Source organism: Loxodonta africana, chromosome 16 (assembly GCF_030014295.1).
Source record: "Loxodonta africana isolate mLoxAfr1 chromosome 16, mLoxAfr1.hap2, whole genome shotgun sequence".
NCBI classification, from domain to species: domain Eukaryota; kingdom Metazoa; phylum Chordata; class Mammalia; order Proboscidea; family Elephantidae; genus Loxodonta; species Loxodonta africana.
Window position 1 is genome coordinate 35390781 of NC_087357.1, and position 24148 is coordinate 35414928.

Consider the following 24148-nt stretch of genomic DNA (forward strand, 5'->3'; position numbering starts at 1 on the left):
GCTTCACCACACACACATACACATATACAGAAAAACACATGTATCTATACACATACATACAACAAATATCTATATACACCCACATATACACATATATACACAATATATGTATACATTTTACCTATAATATTTTTAATATATTATTATTTTTAAAGAAACCTTACACATTTGAGATTCCACTTCTATTTGTGGCCTGTTTGAACTCTGCTTCAGAGTGAACTTTTCCAGACTGTTTTCTTTTAATGCTAATAGGAGACATTAGTTAACGTCAAATGCAACATGTTGAAAGCAGATGGGAGAGTGTTAACCAAGATCAGATACAGTAGGAACTCATCTCTTGGGGAAGTAAACGACATGGACTTACAGTTAGATGTTGATCCCCATATGACAATGCGGGGATTTTCCCAGTGCATCATCTTCTCTAGGAAAAACCAAACCAAACCAATTGCCGTGATGCCAATTCTGACTCATAGCAACCCTACAGAACAAAGTAGAACCACCCCATAGTATTTCCAAGAAGCGGCTGGTGGATTCAGACTGTCAACCTTTTGGTTAGCAGCTGAACACTTAACCATTGCACCACCAGGGCTCAGATCTGGGTTTGTCCAGGGACTTTAGTGGCCAATCAGAAAAATCCCACTTAGCCAGAAAAGCTAGGCTTATCAGATGAGCTAAAAAGAGCATTATCCTTCTTCACACATGTCATGGTCATGATGAAAGGTCAGACTCTTCTCATCAACTCTGGAAGTAAGAGCTGGGATTCCTCTTTGAGATGATCCAATTCTACCTCATTTAACAGAGGGTCTGATAGCTTGGGGTGGGGTGGAGATGGGGAGATACAGAGACAGCTCTAGAACCTGTTCCTGTGCCCTGGTCCAGTGCTCTTTCTTCCTGTACAATCACTGCTGCACGGGGCTTTACCATAAGCAAATAAAGCCCAAACTGAAACTAGTGTCTCTCCCTCTCCCCCAAGCCATCCTTGATCCCACGCCTAGCCAGGAAGCCTCCTAGACCAAAACAGAGAATAGCTTAGCACTGGGCAGCACCATTTCCATGCCTCAAAAGAATTCCTCTAGAAAAGACAGTCTTTTAACAAATGGTGCTGGCAAAACTGGATGTCCATCTGTAAAAAAAATGAAACAGAACCCATACTTCACCATACACAAAAACTAGCTCAAAATGGATCAGAGGCCTAAATATAAAACCTAAAATGACAAAGATCACAGAATAAAAATTAGAGACTATGCTAGGGGCCTTAATACATGCCATAAATTCAATACAAACCATAGCGAACAATGCACAAACACCAGAAGATAAACTAGATAACTGGGAGCTCCTGAAAAGTAAACACTTAAGCTCATAAAAAGACTTCACCAAAAAAAAAAAAAAAACCTATAGACTGGGAAAAAGAATTTTTGGGTACGGCGTATCCAACAAGGGTCTGATCTCTAAAAGCTAAAGAATACCTCAATGCCTCAATAACAAAAAGACAAATAATTCAATTAAAAAATGGACAAAGAATATGAACAGGCACTTCATCAAAGAAGACATTCAGGCGGCTAACAGACACATGAGGAGCTGCTTGAGATCATTAGGCATTACAGAAATGCAAATCAAAACTACAGTGAGATACTGTATCACCCCTACATTACTGACGCCAGTCAAAAAAAGGGAGAAAAAATTCAACCAAAACTCAAATTCACAAATAGACCAGACTTACTGGTCTGACAGAGACTGGTGGGACCCCCAAGACTATGGCCCTTGGACATCTTGCTAACTCAGAACCAAAGCCACTCTTGAAGTCCACCTTTGAGCCAAAGATTAGACAGGCCTATGAAACAGTAACACGTTTGAGGACATGCTTCTTAGCTCAATCAAGTATAGGGGACCTAATGGGCAGCACCTGCCCAACGGCAAAGATGAGAAGGCAGGAAGGGACAGGAAACCTGTATGAATGGACATAAGGAACCTTGGAAAGGGAGAAAGTGCTGATACATTGGGAGGATTGCAACCAATGTTCCAAAACAATTTGTGTATAAATTTTTGATTGAGAAACTAATTTGCACTGTGGACTTTTACGTAAAAGACACACACACAAAAATTCATTAAGGAAATATCTTAGTTATCTACTACTGATATAACAGAAATACCACAAGTGGATGGCTTTAACAAACAGAAATTTATTTCCTCAAAGTTTAGGAGTCTAGAAGCCAGAATTCAGAGTGCCAGCTCCACGGGAAGGCTATCTCTCTCTGTCAGCTCTGGGGAAAGGTGCTTGCCATTAATCTTCCCCTAGTCTAGGAGCTTCTTAGCATAAGGACCCTGGGTCCAAAGGATACACTATGCTCCCAGAGCTTCTTTCTTGGTGGTACCAGACCCTCCTCTCTCTCTGCTCACTTCTTTCTTCTTTATTTCAAAAGAGATTGACTCAAGATACAACCTAATTGTCATGGATTAAATTGTGTCCCCCAGAAATATCTGTCAACTTGGCTAGGTCATGACTCCCAGTATTGTATGATTGTCTACCATTTTGTCATCTAATGTGATTTCCCTATGTGTTGTAGATCTTATCACTATGATGTAATGAGATGGGTTATTGACACTTACATTGATGAGACCTACAAGATTAGATAGTGCCTTAAGCCAATCTCTTTTGAGATATAAAAGACAGAAGTGTGCAGAGAGACATGGGGAACTCATACCACCAAGAAAGCAACGCCAGGAGCAGAGAGCATCCTTCGGACCCAAGGTTCCTGTGCTGAGATGCTCCCAGACCAAGGGAAGACTGATGTATCACAAGGACTTTCCTCCAGAGCTGACAAAGACAGAAAGCCTTCCCCTGGAGCCGGCGCCCTGAATTCAGACTTCTAACCTACTGGACTATGAAAAAATAAACTTCTCTTTGTTAAAGCCATCCACTTGTGGTATCTCTGTTATAGCAGCACTAGATGACCAAGACACTAATCTTGCAGATTGAGTTCTAACTCATTAATATAACTGTGTCTAATCCTGCCTCATTAACATCATAGAGGTAGGATTTACAACACAGGAAAATCACATCAGATGACAAAATGGTGTACAATCACACAGTACGGGGAATCATGACCTACTCAAATTGATACACATTTTTGGAGAACACAGTTCAATCTGTGGCAGGAGAGATGACAACTAATTGCAATACTTGATCCTAGACAGGATCCTGGACTGAAGGGGGAAAATGCTATAAAGAATATTAATAAAGTGACAAAACTGGGATATGGACAGTTGGGTAGATAAAAGTTTTATAACAATGTCAGTTTATGAAGTTGACAATTGCACTGTGGGAACATAAGAGAACGTACCTGTTTTTAGAAAGTATGTACTGAGTATTTCGGAATAAAGGGCTATGATGTAAAAAAAAAAAAAAAGAAGAAGAATCCTTCTAGGTTTGAGCACTAAATAATTACTGTGTCCCTGTTTGTAAATCACTCCAATTAAATCACAAATATTAGCAATGGCTGGTGCAGTTGCCTTTATTCATGGGGCAAGAATAACTCTCTCAAAGTTGTGTATGGAGGTGGGGTGGAAAGGAATAAAAAAAAATAGGGAGTGAATTTTTAGTTTGGAACCATAGGGTTTTGCTCTGTTTGTTTTTTTGTGAAACTCATAAACTTATGCAGACAAGAGAAACTAATAATTAGAGAAAAAAAATAATTAGAGAAGCATCTGTGAAATGAAAGCATTAAACAAATATAATGTCACACAAAAATAAATATTTATTGAACATCAGATTCTGAGGAAGAAATTAGTGATATGTGGTTAGATGGATGGATAGATGATAGACAGACAGACAGACAGATACATAGATAACTGCAGCTGGGAGTCACTGAAGGCTACTTTGGAGTGGTTCTACAGGGAAGGCTTCTCTGACAAGGTGACATTTAAGTCAAGATCTTAATAACAATAAGGAGTCAGCCATGCAGGTTTCACAGAAGAACTTTCTAGGCAGGGGAAAGGGCTAGTACAAAGGCTCCAAGGCAAGAATAAACTTGGCATGTTTGAGAAAACACAAGAAGACCAGAGTGGCTGGTAGGGAATGGGGAGACTTGTTACAAATGAGGTAGTCAAAAGTCAGATCACATAGAGCTTTGCAAGCTGAAGGGAGACAGACTTTTACTGTAAGTAGTATGAAAAGCTGTTGGGAGGTCTTAAGCAGAAAAGTGACATGATCTAAATGATTTTTCAAAGATCTCTCTGGCATAATTAATGTATCAAATGTTAGTTATGGTTTTTTAACAATGTAAATAATATTTAACAATTTCCAGATCACTTTCACATATGTTACATCAATAACGCTCTGAAAACTCTGTCCTGCCTTCCTTCTTTTCTTCCTTTTTCCTTTCTTTCATTCTTCTTCCATTTATTCCTTCCCTCTCTCATTCAAAAATATCTTAATCAGATTAGTCGAAAGGACTAGTGGACCACAATTACCACAGCCTCCACCAGACTGGGTCCAGTATAACTAGATGGTGCCCGGATACCACCACTGACTGCTCTGACAGGGATCACAGTAGAGGGCCCCAGACAGAGCTGGAGAAAAATGTAGAACAAAACTCTAACTCAAAAAGAAAGACCAGACTTGCTGGCCTGACAGAGACTGGAGAAACCCTGAGAGTATGCCCCCCAGACACCCGTTCAGCTCAGTAGTAAATTCACTCCTGAGGTTCACTCTTCAGCCAAAGATTGGACAGGCGCATAAAACAAAATGATACTAAAGGGGCACACCAGCCCTGGAACAAGGACTAGAAGGCAGGAGGGGACAGGAAAACTGGTAATAGGGAACCTAAGGTTGAGAAGGGAGAGTGTTGACAAGTCATGGGGTGGTTAACCAGTGTCATAAAATAATATGCATACCAACTGTTTAATGAGAAATTAGCTTTTTCTGTAAACCTTCATCTAAAGTACAATTAAAAAAAAAAAATCTTGATCAGTTCCTATGTCCTGATCACTATTCCAGGCACTGGGGATAGTGTGGTAAGCTTAAAAGACAAGGTCCTGGAGTCTTGGAACCATATAATCTAGTGAAACATATTGAAAATGGGAAATAAATGTATAAACAAAATAATGGCAATTTGCCATTTCTCTGACGAAAGCGTGGTGAGATAAGTATGATTATACTCATTTTGTTGAAGAGAAGCTAAGGTTCTATGAAGTTATTAAGTGACTTATCCAAGGTTACACAAATAGTAAGAGCTGGAACTCTTGGAGTTTTCCGGTTCTCAATCCTATTTTCTTTCCACTATGCCACATTATCTCTTGGGGGCACTGTCTTTGGTCCCCCGCTATGGTCTGAGGCCAATGTTTGCCTTAGAATTAGGTGGAGATGGGAACAGGAGAAAGGAAACCTAGAGTAGAAAAAGGTCTTTGGGCAATTAGGTAGCCTTGATTTCCAGAGCTGAGGAAATCTGAATTCTGTATCACCTCTCTATGAAGTTTTGCATGGCTGTGTGTAGGTTAAGATGCCAGTCCTCGTGGATTTGTTCTCACCAAACTAGAGCTGCTGCGATGACTTCCTTTAAAACAATGGTGCAAGAGATCTTGGTTGTTACATGATGGCAGCAGAGCTCACAGGAGTTCATAGGTAGCTAAAACAAGTCCCATTGATTTAGCACAAAGACTCCAGTAAGCTGGGCAGCTGTATTTCTGAAAACACCAAACTCTAATAAAGAAACTGTATGTAAAAGCACTTAAAAAGGTAGCAAGATTTCTTTTTAACTTTTTTTTTTTTGTGCTAATAAATTCTGTACCTTATAAGTAGTGAACCTGGCAGCTGGGAGAGTCCTAAGTCTCCCCTGGAAAGAATTTACAAGGCTAGTCCAGGGCACCATTCTGACAGACATTGCCAGCAGGCCCTTGGAATGTGTAATGGAGACAGACCCGGGAATCGTATTGGTTGTCACTTCAGAGAGTTGTGCAGCTGATAACCTAATACTGCCAATAAAAACTTGTGGATTTTACATTGTGATTAAATCTTCAAGAGAGTTTGTTGAGAGCTTAGGGGATTAGAGAGTTGTGTTTTGGTTGCCTCCAGAAAAGTCAGTATTTTCTCTTCCAGCTCCTTCAACCCAGCACAGTGCTTTTCAGTAAAGGTTCTTATTAACAAATACTATTTTTTCTTTTTGTTGGTGCTCTTGGATAAACTCAGAAAAAGTAAAAATATTGTCCTATTGACTCCTCAACCCATATTACCCCTAGTCATCTTTGATCCCAGTTTGTCTGATTTCTGCCCAGCTCTGACAGGGCCATTCTAATCTAAGGTAAGAGAAAACATGCAGGTGGCCCTTTAAAAGAGAACCTGTCTTCAGAAAAGGTAATTTTCAACTACATTCCATGTTCTTCATGGTTGTTCTTTTAAAAAAGTGCCAAACCCTCCTCCTGTTGTGAGACTTTCCTTGTCTGGGAAGAAAAGAACATTTAGTTCAGCCCTGTTTCATCACTCCACTCCCACCCCTCCCCCATGACCTCCCTGCCGTTGGGAAAGAGGGGACATTTGAGTCTCCACAGCCAGTCAGTCATGGAATCCCTTGGGAATAGATGATGTTTGTGAACAGAGAGATCTGCAGATTCAGTGGACATAGTCCAGACCCCACCAGCCATGGGCATTTCTCCTAAGACAGGGTTTTGGAATTTAGCTTGCTGCTTCTTTTAAACGTTTGATTTACTGAGGTTTCAGGAAAAGGAACGGTGAATTACTAGTCAACATCTTAGCACCCACACTAGGCTAGCAGAGTCAGTCTTCACACTAGTATATTTCAGTTTAAAAACCAGACATCTCAAGTGTGTCTGGCTCTGTGCTAGGTATTCTGGGGGTATGCAGAAAAATAAGATAAAAAAAAAAAAGGTCCCATTATCTGAAGAACTAACAATCTAGTGTGTGGATATTTGGGGGATTATAATTTAGTCCTCTATTTAGAATAAAAGACTATATCACATTGGATTACCTTCTCTATACTGAAGTAGTTGTGGGGATATCTGCTCTCAACATTCTTTTTTGCCTATTGTCCCTGCTGAACAATGTGAAATATTTGCTTCAGTCCAGTGCATGCTTATTGAGCACCTGCTATGTGTACATTGTTCTAGAATACAGTCAGTGGTCATGGATTGTAGTACAAATGACTAGTCTATGGTAGGATTGAACCTATGGCTTTGGTTCCCATAGCAACATTTTCTGAGCCAAACCACCATTATATGGAGGTCACTTGGCCTTTGGAAAGAAACTCTGAGTCTTGCTTGTACCTACCTAGCTCAGTTGGTTAGCCTATCACACGGATGTGATCCTAGGTATTCCACTCTGGATTCCCTTTGAAATGTTAGAGGCAGTGCCCTTTATACACTATACAGTCATTGTGTGGACATAGGATCGACTTAAATCTGTCCCTTTCCAGAAGGCTAGGGGGACACCCAATTATAAGCACATGTCCCATTGATGCTGGATTGCTGGACAATTTCTTTCAGCAAAAAGAACAACACTTAATTTGGAGATAAAACATGGAGCAGCAGGAACCTGAGACAATAACAAGATTCATGGGTTCTAGTACTAACTCTGCCATTAATTAGCTGTGCATCTTTGGGTTCCAGTTTTCTTATCAGCTTACATAAGGATAAAAATACCTCCTGTACCTCTAAAAGTTATTGTTGTGATCCATGATAAAATAGATATAATAGAATTCAGGTTCTTTGAGGAAAAAAATACATGTATATACACATACACATAGAAAATTACTGTAAGGGACTATGTCTAAATATTAAAAACGGTTTTCTTTGGGTGGTGGGATTACAAGGCTTTTTATTTTCTTCTTTGTGGGTTTTGTTTTTATCTAAGATTGCTGCAATCAGCATTATTATTTTTATAATCTGAAAAAAATAAAGGCTATTTTGAAAAAAAATGTTTTGAAAGTATTAAGTAGTACTTTAAATAGCTAAGCAGATAGTCTACCAGTCTATTTGTTTATCATTCATTATTCATTCATTAATAAACACTTACGCCAGTCATACTATGTGCTAGATACTAAGCTAGACACTGGAGACACTGTGCCTGCTCTCCAGGAGCTCACAGCATGCATGAGGAGAGGGATAAGTCAGCTGAAACTATGGCAAAAGTGCTTTTGCAGGACAGAAGAGTAACCTGGAAGCTAGTCTGAGTGGAGGGCAGGCATGGGCATCATGGAAGGTTTTCTGGAGAAGACAATGCCTGAGGTGGACCTTGAAGAAGGCCAAGTTAACCACAGGAAGAAGAGTTGAAGATCTGGGGAGGATCTACCAATCAGAAGCAATAGCATGTTCAAAGGTACAAAGGTGTTAATTTTCCAGTGACTTATGGTGGATGGATTATGAAAAATTATTTAAGAAAGCTATTCCCATTACTGTCCAGTGACCACACAGGGTGTATGAACATTTCAAAGCTACAGACCTGGAGGTGGTGGAGTGGGAGAGACACAAAACCCAGCCAAACCAACCTGTGACCTGTTTCTTGGTGTAGCCTCCTTTCTCTCTCTTTTTTTCCCGTGGGAGCCATCAGGAAGATGAAAGAAGCAGAGTTTACCTGTTTAGGGGTAGCTGTGATGTGAAACCCAATCCTCTCATTATAGGCCCTGACAAAGACTTCTCCATGTGCAGCATTCCTTTGTGGGAATCTGCAGCTGCTGAGAGAAGGGCATCCTTGCCTGCAGGATCAATTGCTAGGACTCAGGCTGACTCCCAGTGGCCAAAGAGCCTGGGCTGTGTGCCCAGGGGGCATGACTTGCTTCTTTTCTCTTCTGTGCCTCTGAACCCTAGCTTTTCAGATCAGAGCCTGTGCCCTGGACCATCTGACCAGGCAGGCAGCTCATTTGCCCCTAACGCTTTTACATAGAAGCCCCTTGGGTCCTTTAATACCAGCGGTCATCCTTTGCTGATTTATCAACCTAAGCCGTGTCCATGGGGTGTCAGGAACTCATGCTAGCAGTTGCTACAGCTCACCCCCAATGGAAGCTGCCTTGTGAAGCAGAAGGAGCTCTGGGCCTAGAATCAAAAATCCAGGCTCAAAATGCAGCACCACGCATTTCTAATTACGTGCATTTTTAAAAATCCTCTGTGAAAACAAGGCTAGTTGTGCTAGAGTTGGGGGGCAGGGAGTATTTGAATGTAGTACTTAGAAGTATTGACTTTGGAATCAGACTGACCTGAGCTTAAAACCCAGCTCTATCATTTACTCACTGAATGTCCTTGGGCAGATTACTAAACCTCAGTAAATGTCAAATTCCTCTCATAAAATGGAGATAATAATAGTGCCTATCTCAGAGGGCTGTTAAAATGAACCAGTGCATATGTATCTTTTACCACATAAGTACTCAATAAATATTAGCTTCTATTATTATCTATAAGGAAACCCTGGTGGTGTAGTGGTTAAGTGCTACGGCTGCTAACCAAAAGGTTGGCAGTTCAAATCCACCAGGCGTCCTTGGAAACTCTATGAGGCAGTTCTACTCTGTCCTGTAGGGTCGCTATGAGTCGGAATCAACTCGACAGCAACGGATTTTTGGGTTTTATTATTTATAAGGTCACTTTGTAAAATGAAAAATTATGCAAGTTGCAGTAATAATTATCATTAATAACCTGAACATGTTGTTGTCATTTCGTACCATCAAATCAATTCTGACTCATGGCAACCCTATATGACAGAGTAGAACTGCCCCCATTGGGTTTTCTAGGCTGTAGTCTTTATGGGAGCAAATTGCCAGGTATTTTCTCCCACGGAGCTGCTGGATGGGTTTGAACTTCCGACCTTTTGGTTAGCAGCCAAGCACTCATCCATTGCACAACCAGGGCTCCTTAACTTGAATGCAAGAGTAATGAAATAATGTACATTTGAATATTTGTACAGATAAATGGAAATTAATTCAAGCAATGATAACTAAAGTATTAAAAGTAGATTTTTTTTGTAAAAATTAAATTACTAGAAAATCAGATGACAATAGGATTCAGATTTATTAGGGAGGTGGGAAAGGAACGCTCTGATTCCTGCACTTGAGAGGTATTGCCTGCAAGTGGTTAAAGACAAACTAAAAATTACATTTTATTTACCTCCAGAAAACATGATGCCAGCCTTTTCTGGTGAAGGCAATTAAGGAAGCAAGCACACTGCAATACAGTAAGTCCCCGGGTTATGAATGTCCGACTTATGGACAACTGGTACTTGCCCTTTAATGTTATGTAAATTTGTCCTCACTGTGAAACCATTGAACCAACCCCTACTTGCAACAAATTCTTCACCACAATCACCTTCACTTGCTGCACTTGTAGCTTTTAAATCATTGAAAAGGCTGAGCCTTTATTGCACTAAAGTAAGGCTAAACAAGAACCATATGCACATATTCTGACTTACCCACAAATTTGACTTAAAGGAACAGTTAGGAATGGATCTTGTTCTGAACCCGGGGACTGCCTGTACTAGCGCTTTTACACCTTCATTTGGTATTTATAAATAGCCCAGTAAACTCTGGAAACCATGATATGTCACATCCAAGTGCTAATGACAGCACATTATGTGAATCACTGAGAAGCAAAAATTAAAAATGTCACTCTGCCATCAACCATTTATATCATTCCCAGATTGCAATACTGAGGGATTACAGCTACAGCAAATTGGCAACGTAAATAAATTAGGGAGAAGAAGCAATTATAGCTTCACTGCACTTGAGCTTAGGAGCATACTATACCATCCTTGAAGCCACCTGCCGATGATGCAAGAGCTAAGTCAGCTCTGGAAATCAAAAGAGCTGCACTTTGTCTAACCTCATCAGGTCACCTAAGACACTAAAGTAATATCTGAAAACAATCTGACAAGAAAGAAAGAGGGAGGGAGAAAAAAGAGAGAAAAGAAGGGAGAGGAAAAAAAGGAATGAAGGAATGCCCTTTGGTGGGTTCAAAGGGTCTTTTGTGAGTGCCACAGATGACAAATTTCAGGTTATTTCATCTTAGATATTATATTTGTAGACAGTACAGATACCAAGGTCATGACCTTTAGGAACCAACAAAGATTTCCGATAGAAATACATAAGATAATACCTTATGTTTTTTCTAAGTCAATTACCTTTTGTTGTTGCTTGTTGAAATAAAAGCAGAAGTCTTTTCTAATAGAGATAGAACAAATAAACACAAATTCTGTTAAGTTCTTATTTAAATGTATTACAATGTAATTGAAAAAGAATCTTTAGACACCTCATCTAACTTTCAGCTATTATCAATTGCTGCTTATTTTATCTTTGATTTGAATGTTAAGCATTGAAAGAATTGGATAGAACACACCATTTTTACTCACTCTAAACTTGACTTGAGCCGACCTGCCTTCTACTCCAGAATTCACTGCCCTTCTCTTATTGTCAAAATTTTTATACCCTTTCTTCATTACAGCAGTGCTTTTCAAGCGTGGCTGTACATTAGAGTAACCTAGGGAGCATTTAAAAAATACCTATGCTCAGGTACCATCCCCAGATATTCTGATTCAGTTGGTTTGTGGAATAGCCCAGATGACAATACTTTTCAAAACTCTGTAAGTGATTCACTTTTCAAAAGTCCTTAAGTGATTATAATGGGCAGCTAGAATTGAGAGCCACTGGGTTTACAGGCTTCCACCTACCCTAATGAAATGAGAAATGACTTTTCCTCTCTTCTTTTGTACTCAACCCTTGCTTCAACTGTCAAAAAAATAAATTAACAAAATATTTCATACTATCTATAATTAATTCGCATTCATCGTCAAAAAGAACGTTTCAAGATCTATCCTGAAGTACAATGCTGTCTGTGATAGGATAATATCCATATGCCTACAAGGAAGACCAGTTAAGACGACTATTATTCAAATTTACACACCAACCACTAGGGCCAAAGATGAAGAAATAGAAGATTTTTATCAGCTGCTGCAGTCTGAAATTGATCGAACATGCCATCAAGATGCATTGATAATTACTGGCGATTGGAATGCGAAAGTTGGAAACAAAGAGGAAGGATCAGTTGTTGGAAAATATGGCCTTGGTGATAGAAACAATGCTGGAGATCAAACAATAGAATTTTGCAAGACCAACGACTTCTTCATTGCGAATACCTTCTTTCACCAACATAAACAGCGACTATACACATGGACCTCACGAGATGGAACACACAGAAATCAAATTGACTGCATCTGTGGAAAGAGACGATGGAAAAGCTCAATATCATCAGTCAGAACAAGGCCAGGGACCGACTGTGGAACAGATCATCAATTGCTCATATGCAAGTTCAAGGTGAAACTGAAGAAAATCAGAGCAAGTCCACGAGAGCCAAAATATGACCTTGAATATATCCAACCTGAATTTAGAGACCACCTCAAGAATAGATTTGACTCATTGAACACTAGTGACCGAAGAACAGACGAGTTGTGGAATGCCATCAAGGGCATCATCCATGAAGAAAGCAAGAGGTCACTGAAAAGACAGAAAAGAAAGCAAAGGCCAAGATGGATGTCAGAGGAGACTCTGAAACTTGCTTTTGAGCGTCAAGCAGCTAAAGCAAAAGGAAGAACTGATGAAGTAAAAGAACTGAACAGAAGATTTCAAAGGGCAGCTCGAGAAGACAATAATGACACGTGCAAAGAGCTGGAGATGGAAAACCAAAAGGGAAGAACACGCTTAGAGTTTCTCAAGCTGAAAGAACTGAAGAAAAAATTCAAGCCTCGAGTTGCAATAGTGAAGGATTCCATGGGGAAAATATTAAACCATGCAGGAAGCATCAAAAGAAGATGGAAGGGATACACAGAGTCATTATAACAAAAAGAACTAGTCGATATTCAAGCATTTCAAGACGTGGCGTATGATCAGGAACCGATGGTACTGAAGGAGGAAGTCCAAGCTGCTCTGAAGGCATTGGCGAAAAACAAAGCTCCAGGAATTAATGGAATATCAATTGAGATGTTTCAACAAACAGATGCAGTGCTGGAGGTGCTCACACGTCTATGCCAAGAAATATGGAAGACAGCTTCCTGGCCAACTGATTGGAAGAGATCCATATTTATGCCTATTCCCAAGAAAGGTGATCCAACCAAATGTGGAAATTATAGAGCAATATCATTAATATCACACGCAAGCAAAATTCTGCTGAAGATCATTCAAAAATGGCTGCAGCAGTATATCGACAGGGAACTGCCAGAAATTCAGGCCGGTTTCAGAAGAGGACGTGGAACCAGGGATATCATTGCTGATGTCAGATGGATCCTGGCTGAAAGCAGAGAATACCAAAAGGATGTTTACCTGTGTTTTATTGATTATGCAAAGGCATTTGACTGTGTGGATCATAACAAACTACGGATAACACTGCGAAGAATGGGAATTCCAGAACACTTAATTGTGCTCATGAGGAACCTTTACATGGATCAAGAGGCAGTTGTTCGGACAGAACAAGGGGATACTGATTGGTTTAAAGTCAGGAAAGGTGTGCGTCAGGGTTGTATTCTTTCACCATACCTATTTAATCTGTATGCTGAACAAATAATACGAGAAGCTGGACTATATGAAGAAGAACGGGGCATCAAGATTGGAGGAAGACTCATTAACAACCTACGTTATGCAGACAACCTTGCTTGCTGAAAGTGAAGAAGACTTGAAGCACTTACTAATGAAGATCAAAGACCACAGCCTTCAGTATGGATTACACCTCAACATAAAGAAAACAAAAATCCTCACAACTGGACCAATGAGCAACATCATGATAAACGGAGAGAAGATTGAAGTTGTCGAGGATTTCATTTTACTTGGATCCACAATCAATAGCCATGGAAGCAGCAGTCAAGAAATCAAAAGACCCATTGCATTGGGTAAATCTGCTGCAGAGGACCTCTTCAAAGTGTTGAAGAGCAAAGATGTCACCTTCAAGACTAAGGTGTGCCTGACCCAAGCCATGGTATTTTCAATGGCATCATATGCATGTGAAAGCTGGACATTGAGTAAGGAAGACCGCAGAAGAGTTGACGCCTTTGAATTGTGTTGGTGAAGAATATTGAATATACCGTGGACTGCCAAAAGAATGAACAAATCTGTCTTGGAAGAAGTGCAGCCAGAATGCTCCTTAGAGGCAGTAGAAGCCCTGGTTGCTCAGTGGTTAAGAACTTGGCTGCTAATCAAAAGGTCAGCAGTTCGAATCTGCCAGCCACTACTTAGAAGACCCATGGGGCAGTTCTACAGGGTCCTACAGACCTGACTGTTAGTCAGAATCGACTTGACAGCAATAGGCTTGTTTTTGTTGTTGTTTTATTGACTTTAGATGAAGGTTTACAGAACAAACTAGGTTCTCATTAAATAGTTAGAACACATATCGTTTTATGACATTGGTTAAAAACCCCATGACATGTCAGCACTTTCCTTGTAGACCTTGGGTTCCCTATTACCAGCTTTCCTGTTCCCTCCTGCCTTCTAGTCCTCGCCCCTGATGTGCCCCTTTAGTCTCGTTTTGTTTTATAGGCCTGTCTAATCTTTGGCTAAATGGTGAACCTCAGGAGTGACTTCAGTACTGAGCAAAAGGGTATCTGGGGGCCATACTCTTCAGGTTTCTTCAGTCTCTCAGGCCAGTAAGTCTGCTCTTTTTTGTGAGTTAGAATTTTGTTCTACATTTTTCTCCAGCTCTGTCAGTGACCCCCTATTGTGATCCCTGTCAGAGCAGTCAGTGGTGGTAGCCTGGCACCATCTACTTGTACTGGACTCAGTCTGGTAGAGGCAGTGGTAGTTGTGGTCCACTAGTCTTTTGGACTAATCTTTCCCTCATGTCTTTAGTTTTCTTCATTCTCCCTTGCTCCTGAAGGGGTGAGACGAGTTGAGTACCTTAGATGGCCGCTCTCAGGCTTTTAAGACCCCAGATGCTACTCACCAAAGTAGAATGTAGAATATTTCTGTATAAACTATGTTATGCCAGTTGAGCTGGGTGTTCCCTGAGACCGTGGTCCCCACAGCCCTCAGCCCAGTGATTCGGTCACTCAGAGAGTTTGGATGTGTCTGTGGAGTTTCCATGACCTTGCCTTGGACAAGTTGTGCTGGCTTCCCCGGTATTGTGTACTGTCTCACCCTTCACCAGAGTTACCGCTTATCTATTGTCTCTACATTGTTTTTCCATTTCCACCTCCCCTCCCTCGTAACCATCAAAGATTATTTCTTTTTGTGTGTAAACCTTTTCATGAGTTTTTATAGTAGTGGTCTCATATAATATTTGTCCCTTTGTGATTGACTAATTTCACTCAACATAATGCCCTCCAGATTCATCCATGTTGTGAGATACTTCCAGATTCATCATTATTCTTTATTGTTGTGTGGTACTCCATTGTGTGTATGCACCGTAGTTTGTTTATCCATTCATCTGTTGATGGGCATCTAGGTTATGTCCATCTTTTTGCTATTGTGAACAATGCTGCACTGAATATGGGTGGGCGTATGTCTATTTGTGTAACGACTCTTGCTTCTCTAGGATATGTTCCTAGGAGTGGAATTGCCGCATCATATGGTATTTCTATTTTTAGCTTTCTAAGGAAGCGCCATATCATTTTCCAAAATGGTTGTACCATTTTGCATTCCACTAGCAGTGCTTACAAGTTCCAATCTCCCTGCAGCCTCTCCAACATTTGTTACTTTCTGTTTTGTTTTCATTTGTGCCAGCAATACCAGGGTGAGATGGTATCGCATTGTGGTTTTGACTTGAATTTCTCTCATTAGTGATCCCGAGAATTTCCTCATTTGTCTGTTAGCCACTTGAATGTCTTCCTTGTTGAAGTGTCTGTTCATTTCCTTCGCCCATTTTTTAATTGGATTATTTGTCCTTTTGTTGTAGAGGTTTTGGATTTACCCTATAAATTTTAGCCAAAAAGTTTTTCCTAGTCCATAGGTTCTCCTTTTACTCTTTTGGTAAAGTCATTTAAGGAGCGTAAGTGTTTAATTTTTAGATTTCGGTTAGCTAGCTTATCTTCTGAAGTTTGTGTGTTGTTAGTTATGGTTTGTATCCTATTAAATGTACTAGGGGCTATAGCATTGATTCTATTTTTTCTTCTATGATTTATAGTTTTTGGTTTTATATTTAGTTCCTTGATCCATTTTGAATTAGTTTTTGTGTGTGGTGTGAGCTATGGGTTCTGTTCTATTTTTTTGCAGATGGACATCCAGTTTTGCCAGCACCATTTGTCAAAAAGACTGTCTTTTCCCCATATGATGGACTTTGGGCCCTTGTCAAAGATCAGGTGACCTATGGTCACCTTTCAAAGAACCAACTTTTGGTTTTGTTGATCCTTTCTACTGTTTTTCTATTCTTTATTTAATTTATTTCTGCTCTGATCTTTGTTATTTCCTTTCTTCTGGTGGCTGTGGGCTTCTTTTGCTTTTCTGTATTTGTTCGAATTCCATAGCTAATGTTTTGATTTTGTCCCTTCTTTTTTGATGTATGCATCCTATTGTAATAAATTGACCTCTGAGCACTGCCTTTGCTGTGTCCCAATGTTTTGGTACAATGTGTTTTCATTCTCATTTGATTCTAGGATTTTTTTGATTCCATCTTTGATTTCTTCTATTACCCAGTGGTTTTTAAGCAGGGTGTTATTCAGTTTCCATGTAATTGATTTTTTTTTTTTTCCTTGCTCTTCTTATTAATTTCTACTTTGATGGCATTGTGATCAGAGAAGACACTTGTATTATCTCAATGTTTTGGATTTTGTTTAGGGTTGCTTTGTGGCCTAAGATGTGGTCTATTCTGGAGAATGTTCCATGCGTGTTGGCAAAGAATGTGTACTTTGCAGCTGTTAGGTGGAGTGTTCTGTATATGTTGAGTTCATATTGGCTGATTGTGGCCTTTAGATCTTCTGCATCTTTGCTGAGTTTCTTTCTAGATGTTCTGTCCTTTACTGAGAGTGGTGTGTTGAAGTCTCCTACTCTCACTGTGGAACTGTCAATTTCTCTTTTCAGTGCTGTTAGAGTTTATTTTATGTATTTTGGAGCCCTGTCATTGAGTATGTAGATATTTATTATGGTTATGTCTTCATGATGGATCACCCCATTAATCATTATATAATGCCCTTCTTTATGTTTTATGGTGGATTTTGTTTTAAAGTCTATTTTATCTGAGATTAGTGTTGCCACTCCTGCTCTTTTTTGGTAGCTGTTTGCTTGATATATTTTCTTCCATCCTTTGATTTTTAATAAGTTTACATCTTTGTTTCTAAGGTATGTCTCTTGTAGACAGAATAGTGATGGATCCTGCTTTTTTAATCCATTCTGTCACTCCCTATCTCTTTATGGGTGCATTTAGGCCATTTATGTTTAGTGTAATTATTGATAGTTTATTGCTGTCATTTTGTTGTGCCTTTTTTTTTTTTTTTTTTTTTTGTGGTGTTGACATTTTCTTTGTTTCTGTTACTCTCCTGTGCTGAATTCCTTTTGTTTGTGAATTTCTTTTGGTTTTGTCAATTTTGTCTTTACTGAGTTTTTATGTTTTTTTTTTTTTTTCTTTATTTTGATGAGTAAGTTTGTTAAATTTCTTTGTGGTTACCTTGAAATTTACCCTTATCTTCCCAGGTTTGAACCAGTCCTTTATTACTTGGTATCGCCTTGCCTTCCTCTCCATTAGGAAGTTCTATACCTGCAGCATTTATTTCCTCTTTTATGGATCTGACGTTGTTGTCACTTACAGATTAACCTTTATGGTTCCCTGTTGTAAATCTTTTAGTTTTGAATAGTCCTTGAGAGTTCATCTCCTAGGTTGGTATGGTTGGTGAGATCTTGTGTTCTAGATTCAGGCTGTCATCTGATATCGCTTCTTCTCAAACTGAAGGACTCCCTTTAATAATTCTTGTAAGTTTGGTTTGGTTTTTATGTATTCCCTTAATTTGTGTTTATCTGGAAATGTCCTAATTTCACATCATATTTGAACAAGAGTTTTGCAGGATATATTAATCTTGGTTGGCAATTTTTTTCTTTCAAGGTTTTATATATGTCATCCCATTGCCTTCTTGCCTGCACAGTTTCTGCTGAGTAATCAGAGCTTAGTCTTATTGTTTCCCCTCTGTATGTGACTTTTCATTTTTCTTGAGCTGCTCTTAGGATTCTTTCTTTCTCTTTGGTTTTAACGAGTGTGGTTTATGATATGCCTTGGTGTTTTCTTTTGGGGTCTATCCTATGTGAGTTTCCTTGAGCTTCTTGGATGGTCAGCTTTTCATCTTTCATGATATTAGGGGAGTTTTCTATGAGCAATTCTTCAACGATCCTCTCTGTATTTTCTGTTTTCTCCCCCTGTTCTGGAACTCCAATCACTCACAGAGTTTTGCTTTTGATTATATTCCACATTGTTCGCAGGATTTCTTCATTTTTCTTTGTTCTTTTTTTCTGATTTTTTCCTCAAAGTAGTATCCAAGTATTTGTCTTCAATTTCACTGATCCTGTCTTCCATTGTTTCAAACCTGCTCTTCAGCCCGTCTATGACACTGTCCATTTCTGAAATCTTATTGTTTATCTTCAGGATTTCTAGTTTTTTTTGTATGATTTCTAGTTGTGAATTTATTTTGACATTTTGTTCCTGTATTGTTTTCCTGAATTCTTCTGTTGTTTTGTCTGTATTTTCCATCATTCTGTCTGTCTTTTGCATGAATTTGTCTATTTTTTCCTCATTTTTGTCTGCTTTTTCTTCAGCCCTTGGATTGTGCCACACACACAACTCTTGGATAGCTCTGAATATTAGAGATTTGAATTTCCTGTCAGGTAGTTCCAGTGCTTTTTCTTCTACTGGAAACTCATCTGGTGTTTTATTTTAGATGCCTATTGGAACCATCCTTTCCTGTTTTTTACTATGTTTTGATATTGTCAGCTGTCTTTGGAGCATTCAGTAGTTACTTTCTTCATTTATTGACTATAGATTTGTTTGTTTCATCCTGCTTTTTTGTTTATTTGGTTATGTCTGAGCAGGCAGGCTGTGCATTCTTTGTTGTTTGCTCATCTGTGGGCACGATACTTTGCACCTCCTTGTCCAATGGGCAGGGCCAGTCACTCAGCTGTGGTGCAGCAGGGCAGGTCCAGCTGAAGGGGAGGGGCTGGGATGGGTTGTTTGTGGCACAAACTGGGGCTGATAGAGCAGACCGGGGGTCAATGCAGGGCAGGTTCCAGTAGGCCATGCTTGTACTGCTTGGGGGTGCAATGTTCAGCACACAGTGCAGATAGGCAAGAGCAGGGGGAGGTTGTGGTGTGTGGAGCTAAGTTGGGTATGGGGAAGAAGAGAAAGGGGAGAGAGAAACAGGAGCCAAAAAAAAAAAAATTGCTGAGGGAGCCTGTCATTGGAGTGGGGAGATAAGAAACTGAGAAATGAAGAAAAACAAAAAGAAAAAATAAATAAATAAAAATTTAAAAAAAGAAAGAAATGCCCTCAGGGATCCCACTGGGGACTGGGGAAGTAGCTTTGAAGCCTCAGTGCACAGCCAGTCTAGAAGGGGTGGAGATGGCACACAGCACCAGGTATTCAGGAGACAGGTAAAGAGGGAAAGTAGAGAGAGACAAGAAAAACTGAGAAATGAAGAAAAATGAAAAGAAAAAAAAAAATGCCCCCAGGAATCCCACTGACATGGCTGCACTGACTGGGGAAGTGGCTCCCAAGCCAAGCAGTACAGCCTGGCTAGAAGGGGTGGAAATGGCACACAGCACCAGGTATTCAGGAGACAGAAAAAGAAGGTACAGAAAGACGAGAAACCAAGAAATGAAGAAAAATGAAATGGAAAAAAAAACAAGAAAACAAATAAACTAAAAAGACCCCAGGAATCCCACCTACATGCTGGCGCACACTGGGGAAACGGTTCTCCAGCCAAGTGGTACTTCACAGCCTGTCAATAAGAAGCAAAGACGGCACACAGAGCCAGATGTTTGAGAGAAAGGTTGGGGAGGAGGTGAGAGACAGGGAAGAAACCAAAAGAAGCCAAAAAAAAAGCAACCCCGGCCACAAAGAAATGGCACTGAAGGAGCTGGCTGGTGTGGGCAGGGTGAATCCAAGCGGCACGGAACTGGTGCCTCCCAGCTGAGTGACCTTAGCGCACTGGGAGTCGGTGGAGGCCAAGCAGGGGGAAGAATGGTGGGCGGTGGGAAAGTGTGTATCTCTGGTTACCAGGTGCTCTGTCTCCTGCTGGGAGCTCCATGAAGCTGCTTTCCTGTACTCCTCGTCCACGGATCTCTGACAGGGGTTCAAGATGGCAAATATGTGCTGTGTTTGCTGATAAGGGTCCTCTGCTCCATATCTCTCCTCTCTGTTCTCTGTCAGTTTCTTATTCCATTCAGTGCTTGATTGAGTTCTTTTTCTCTTCGTTTGATGCTTAGGGTTCCAGGATTGATGTTTGTCTCGTCTCTGTTTTGCTTATTTTTTCAGGCCTTTGCTGTGGAGGGATGGTGTGGTACTTCTGTCTATAGCACCATGTTGACCCCGCCCTGTTTTTTTTTCTTTAAACATAGGAGGTACTCAATAAATAGTTGTGAAAAGGAGGTAGCAAAGGAGGAATTCAAATGAAAAGCAGACAATAGGTTTTTTAGACTCCTGAGGTAGGAAATATTATAACTGGCTGGAGGGGAGGATCTAGAAGGAAGAACTGGGGAAACTTAGGTAACAAGATGTCATAGTGGACAATTGCAATATCATTAGTGGACATTTGCAATATTAGTTACCCAAAGAATAAGAGCTCCTGAGGAAGCTACTGGCAACCAGGGCACTGCAGTCCTGAGGTCACAGGAAGTAAGGACAGGCCTGGGATGGGAAGCACATTGACTGGAAGACCAAGGTGCAGGCATCTGATTCTGGATCCTGCCACCAACTCATTCATCCTGGGGCACAGGACACTCTGAATCCATTTCTCAAATATGGAGATTGAGCTTGGCAATCTTGAGGTCCCCTTCAGCTCTGACATTTTCTGACTCATCTCCAGTATTTCCATATTGTGATTTTCAGATAGACCTCCCAGCTGAGCTTAAATTAATAAAACTTTTAAAATAAAATTAGACCATACTAAGCCCTGGTGGTGAAGTAGTTAAGAGCTCAGGCTGCTAACCAAAAGGTCGGCAGTTCGAATCCACGAAGTCGCTCCTTCAAAAGCCTGTGGGGCAGTTCTACTCTGTCCTATAGGATCACTACAAATCGGAATCAAGTCGACAGCACACAACAACATTTCATTTTGAAATCAATCAGGGGTAATCCCGCTGTTCTCAAGGCTCTTGTAGCCCTGTTGTAGCACTTATCACATTCCATTTGTTATGAGAGTTGTTTGGATGCATGTAACTTCCTTTCTCTGACTCTAAGATCCTTGAAGACAGAAGCCGTTTCTCCTACCTTTATGTCCCCCTTAATGTCCTGCTCATAGTGCTCCATCAATCCTTACAGAATTCTAAGGACAGTCGGTGACTAGAGTTCTGGGGCAGCAGTGCACTGCTCAGTGATGAAAATATTTAAGTCAGGCTTTTATCGTCAGGTGTTGGGTGCATACTGCTTGTGTACAAGGAAGCAGTAGGGCTTTGGGGTTAAGAGATTGGGCTCTGGAGTCAGAGAGGTCTGAATATGACTCCCAGCTCCACTGTCTACCTGCTGTATCACATTCAGCAGATTACCTCATCTTTCGTGATCTGGATAATGGGGATGATAATAGTCCATACCTCATAGGGTTCTTATGAATGCTTAATACAGTGCCTGACCCTCTCCCCCCACCAAAAAAAGCCAAAACTGTTACTGTAAAGTCAATTTTGACTCATAGCGACCCCACAGGAGAGAATAGAGCTGCCCCTTAGAGTTTCCAAGGAGCACCTGGTAGATTCGAACTGCCAACGTTTTGTTTAGCAGCCATAGTACTTAACCACTATGCCACCAGGGTTTTGACAGTAAGTACATAATAATGTTACCATTATTATCTATTCTATGTATGTGAAAATCTTTCCTTGGAATTGGAAGAAATTCTAACATCTTCCCTGGGAAACAGCTAACCCAAAAGGCAAGTAATACTTTCAAATTATCAGTAGCAGGAAATATTTTAGTTAAAAATAATGGTAGTTTCTGCGTATAGATTGTTTTAGAATGTTCAAAATTTTTCTCATCTCATTTCGTACTCCAAAATCTATATAATATAGTTTAGTTCTTTGGGGCACTGTAAGTTTCCATGGTTTGTTTCCATCCATTAATTTGTTTAGCTTTCCAGTTTTCCTATAAGACAGATAGGGTACATAAAACCATACTGTTTGGCAGAGAAGAAAATTGAGGTCCAGAGAAGTGCAGCAACTTACTCAAGAAAGCAGAGGAAGGGCAGTGGTTCTGAGTTCTGTGGTTCTTCATTACTACTTCACTTTCTCCCTCTTGTTTATTTTGCCACATCCTTGTGAACTCAAGAATTCTGGCCAACTGTATATTTTATCTCCCTGTATTCAAGGGAGATGGAAATGGTAATAATCAAAAAAGCTTGCTTACTGGTTAATCCACCCTTTATTGGGCCATTATTATATATATGTACATGTCTACCTCCTGGGCACCATTTTTAAAACCTTCCTTCCCCTAGAGTTCTGAGCAGTACAGCAGCTGGGCCATCCACTAATATATAGTCATCTGGTGGAAGATGGTAGATCCAGCAGCCAGTTAATTTAAGTCACTTGCAATTGTTTGGGAGAGCTACACCAGGTTCTTTTCCTTTGTGAGGAAGATTCCAGGGTAGCTCTAAAAGACAAAAAATCATCCCGTTTTACCTCCTGGGAAGTACCCCAAACGTGTATTAGAGGACTTGCCATGAATTTGAACTGATCCTGACCCTTAGGGCAAAGAGGAATAGAAAAGAAAGTGTTGGCAGTGTCCAAGACAAAATACCAAGTGCCATCAGTCTGTGCAATGGATTAAGCTACAATTACAGTATCTGGAACCACTGGGGCTATAGGAGCAACAACGGAATCCAGTTGTTGCCAACAATCCAGTGTAAGTCTCCAGTTCCCATTTGTCTGGACATGTAGGGCTGTAATATGAAGACATTGCATCTCTTAACTGTCCCTGCTGCCTTTTAGACCTTAGTCAAGGCTGTAAGTGCCCTATCGCCTTCTGGGATTCTATATTGTTTTTGTTGGACCAGCCAAGATGAGCTAGGAAGGCAAGTTGGAGAGTGATTTACATGTCCCACTGCATGTAAACATTCCATCTCATGTCCCACTACTTCTCTGCATGTGGCTCTTCTCAATCAGGAGAATCCCGTCTGGATGTGCATTCACAGAAAATCATGTAAAACATACATTGATATGCAGTATACATTCCACAGTGGAAGCCACAACAGCACATTGAATTGGCCAAAAGGGCCTCACCACAAGGTTATTTTAGATTTCCTTCCCGCTGTGAAGCTTTCCCAAATTTTACCGGTTTAACTCAAGAACCCCTGCCCCCACAAGACAGATAGGATAGTGACTGTGGTAACTGTGCCTAACACAGCCATCAAAGTTTAAGTCTTTTTCCTTTCCGAAGTTGCCCAGCATACTCCAATAGGTGCATATTACCTTGGACTTCACCCCTAATCATCTTTCTCCTTAAAGCAACTAGGGTTGGGATAAAGGGAGAGGGAAGGATCCAGAGGTACAGAGGGAAAGAGCACCTCCATGCAAGTAAGAAAGGTTTTGTATTTGCGTTTAGAACATGTTCATCACCCTATAAATAAATCCCATACCCATTAAGCAGCCACCCCCTAATCCCTCGCCCATTCTGGACATTTTGTATAAAGGGAACCATACAATGTACGTTTTTTTGAGTCTAGATTCTTTCACTTGGCCTAATGCTTTTAATGTTCATCCATGTTGAGGCATATATCAGAACTTCATTTCTTTTTTATGGCCAAATACTATTCCATTTTATGGGTGTACCACATTTTGTTTATCCATCCAGGGGCCGACTATCCAATAGGCAAGGTGAGCACAGTGTTTAGCCTGCTTACCAAATGGTCTGTAGTGAACTATTTCACTACAGGTCAGTAAGTAAGCACAAGTAAGCCCATGCTTACCTTGCTTCTTGGATCATCCACCCCTGTCAGGGATTGAATATTTGAAAGAGGCTTTGATTTTGCAGGTAAGTGCTATTGGGTTGGGAGAGAGACAGATCCTAG

At 40.4% G+C, this 24148-nt stretch overlaps 1 protein-coding gene across 3 annotated transcripts in view; it reads left to right on the forward strand.

The window, feature by feature from the left end:
• The window catches only part of HPSE2 (heparanase 2 (inactive)), a 704249-nt gene that overhangs the window by 562963 nt on the left and 117138 nt on the right, over positions 1-24148 (forward strand). The gene's annotated exons all lie outside the window — the stretch shown is intronic.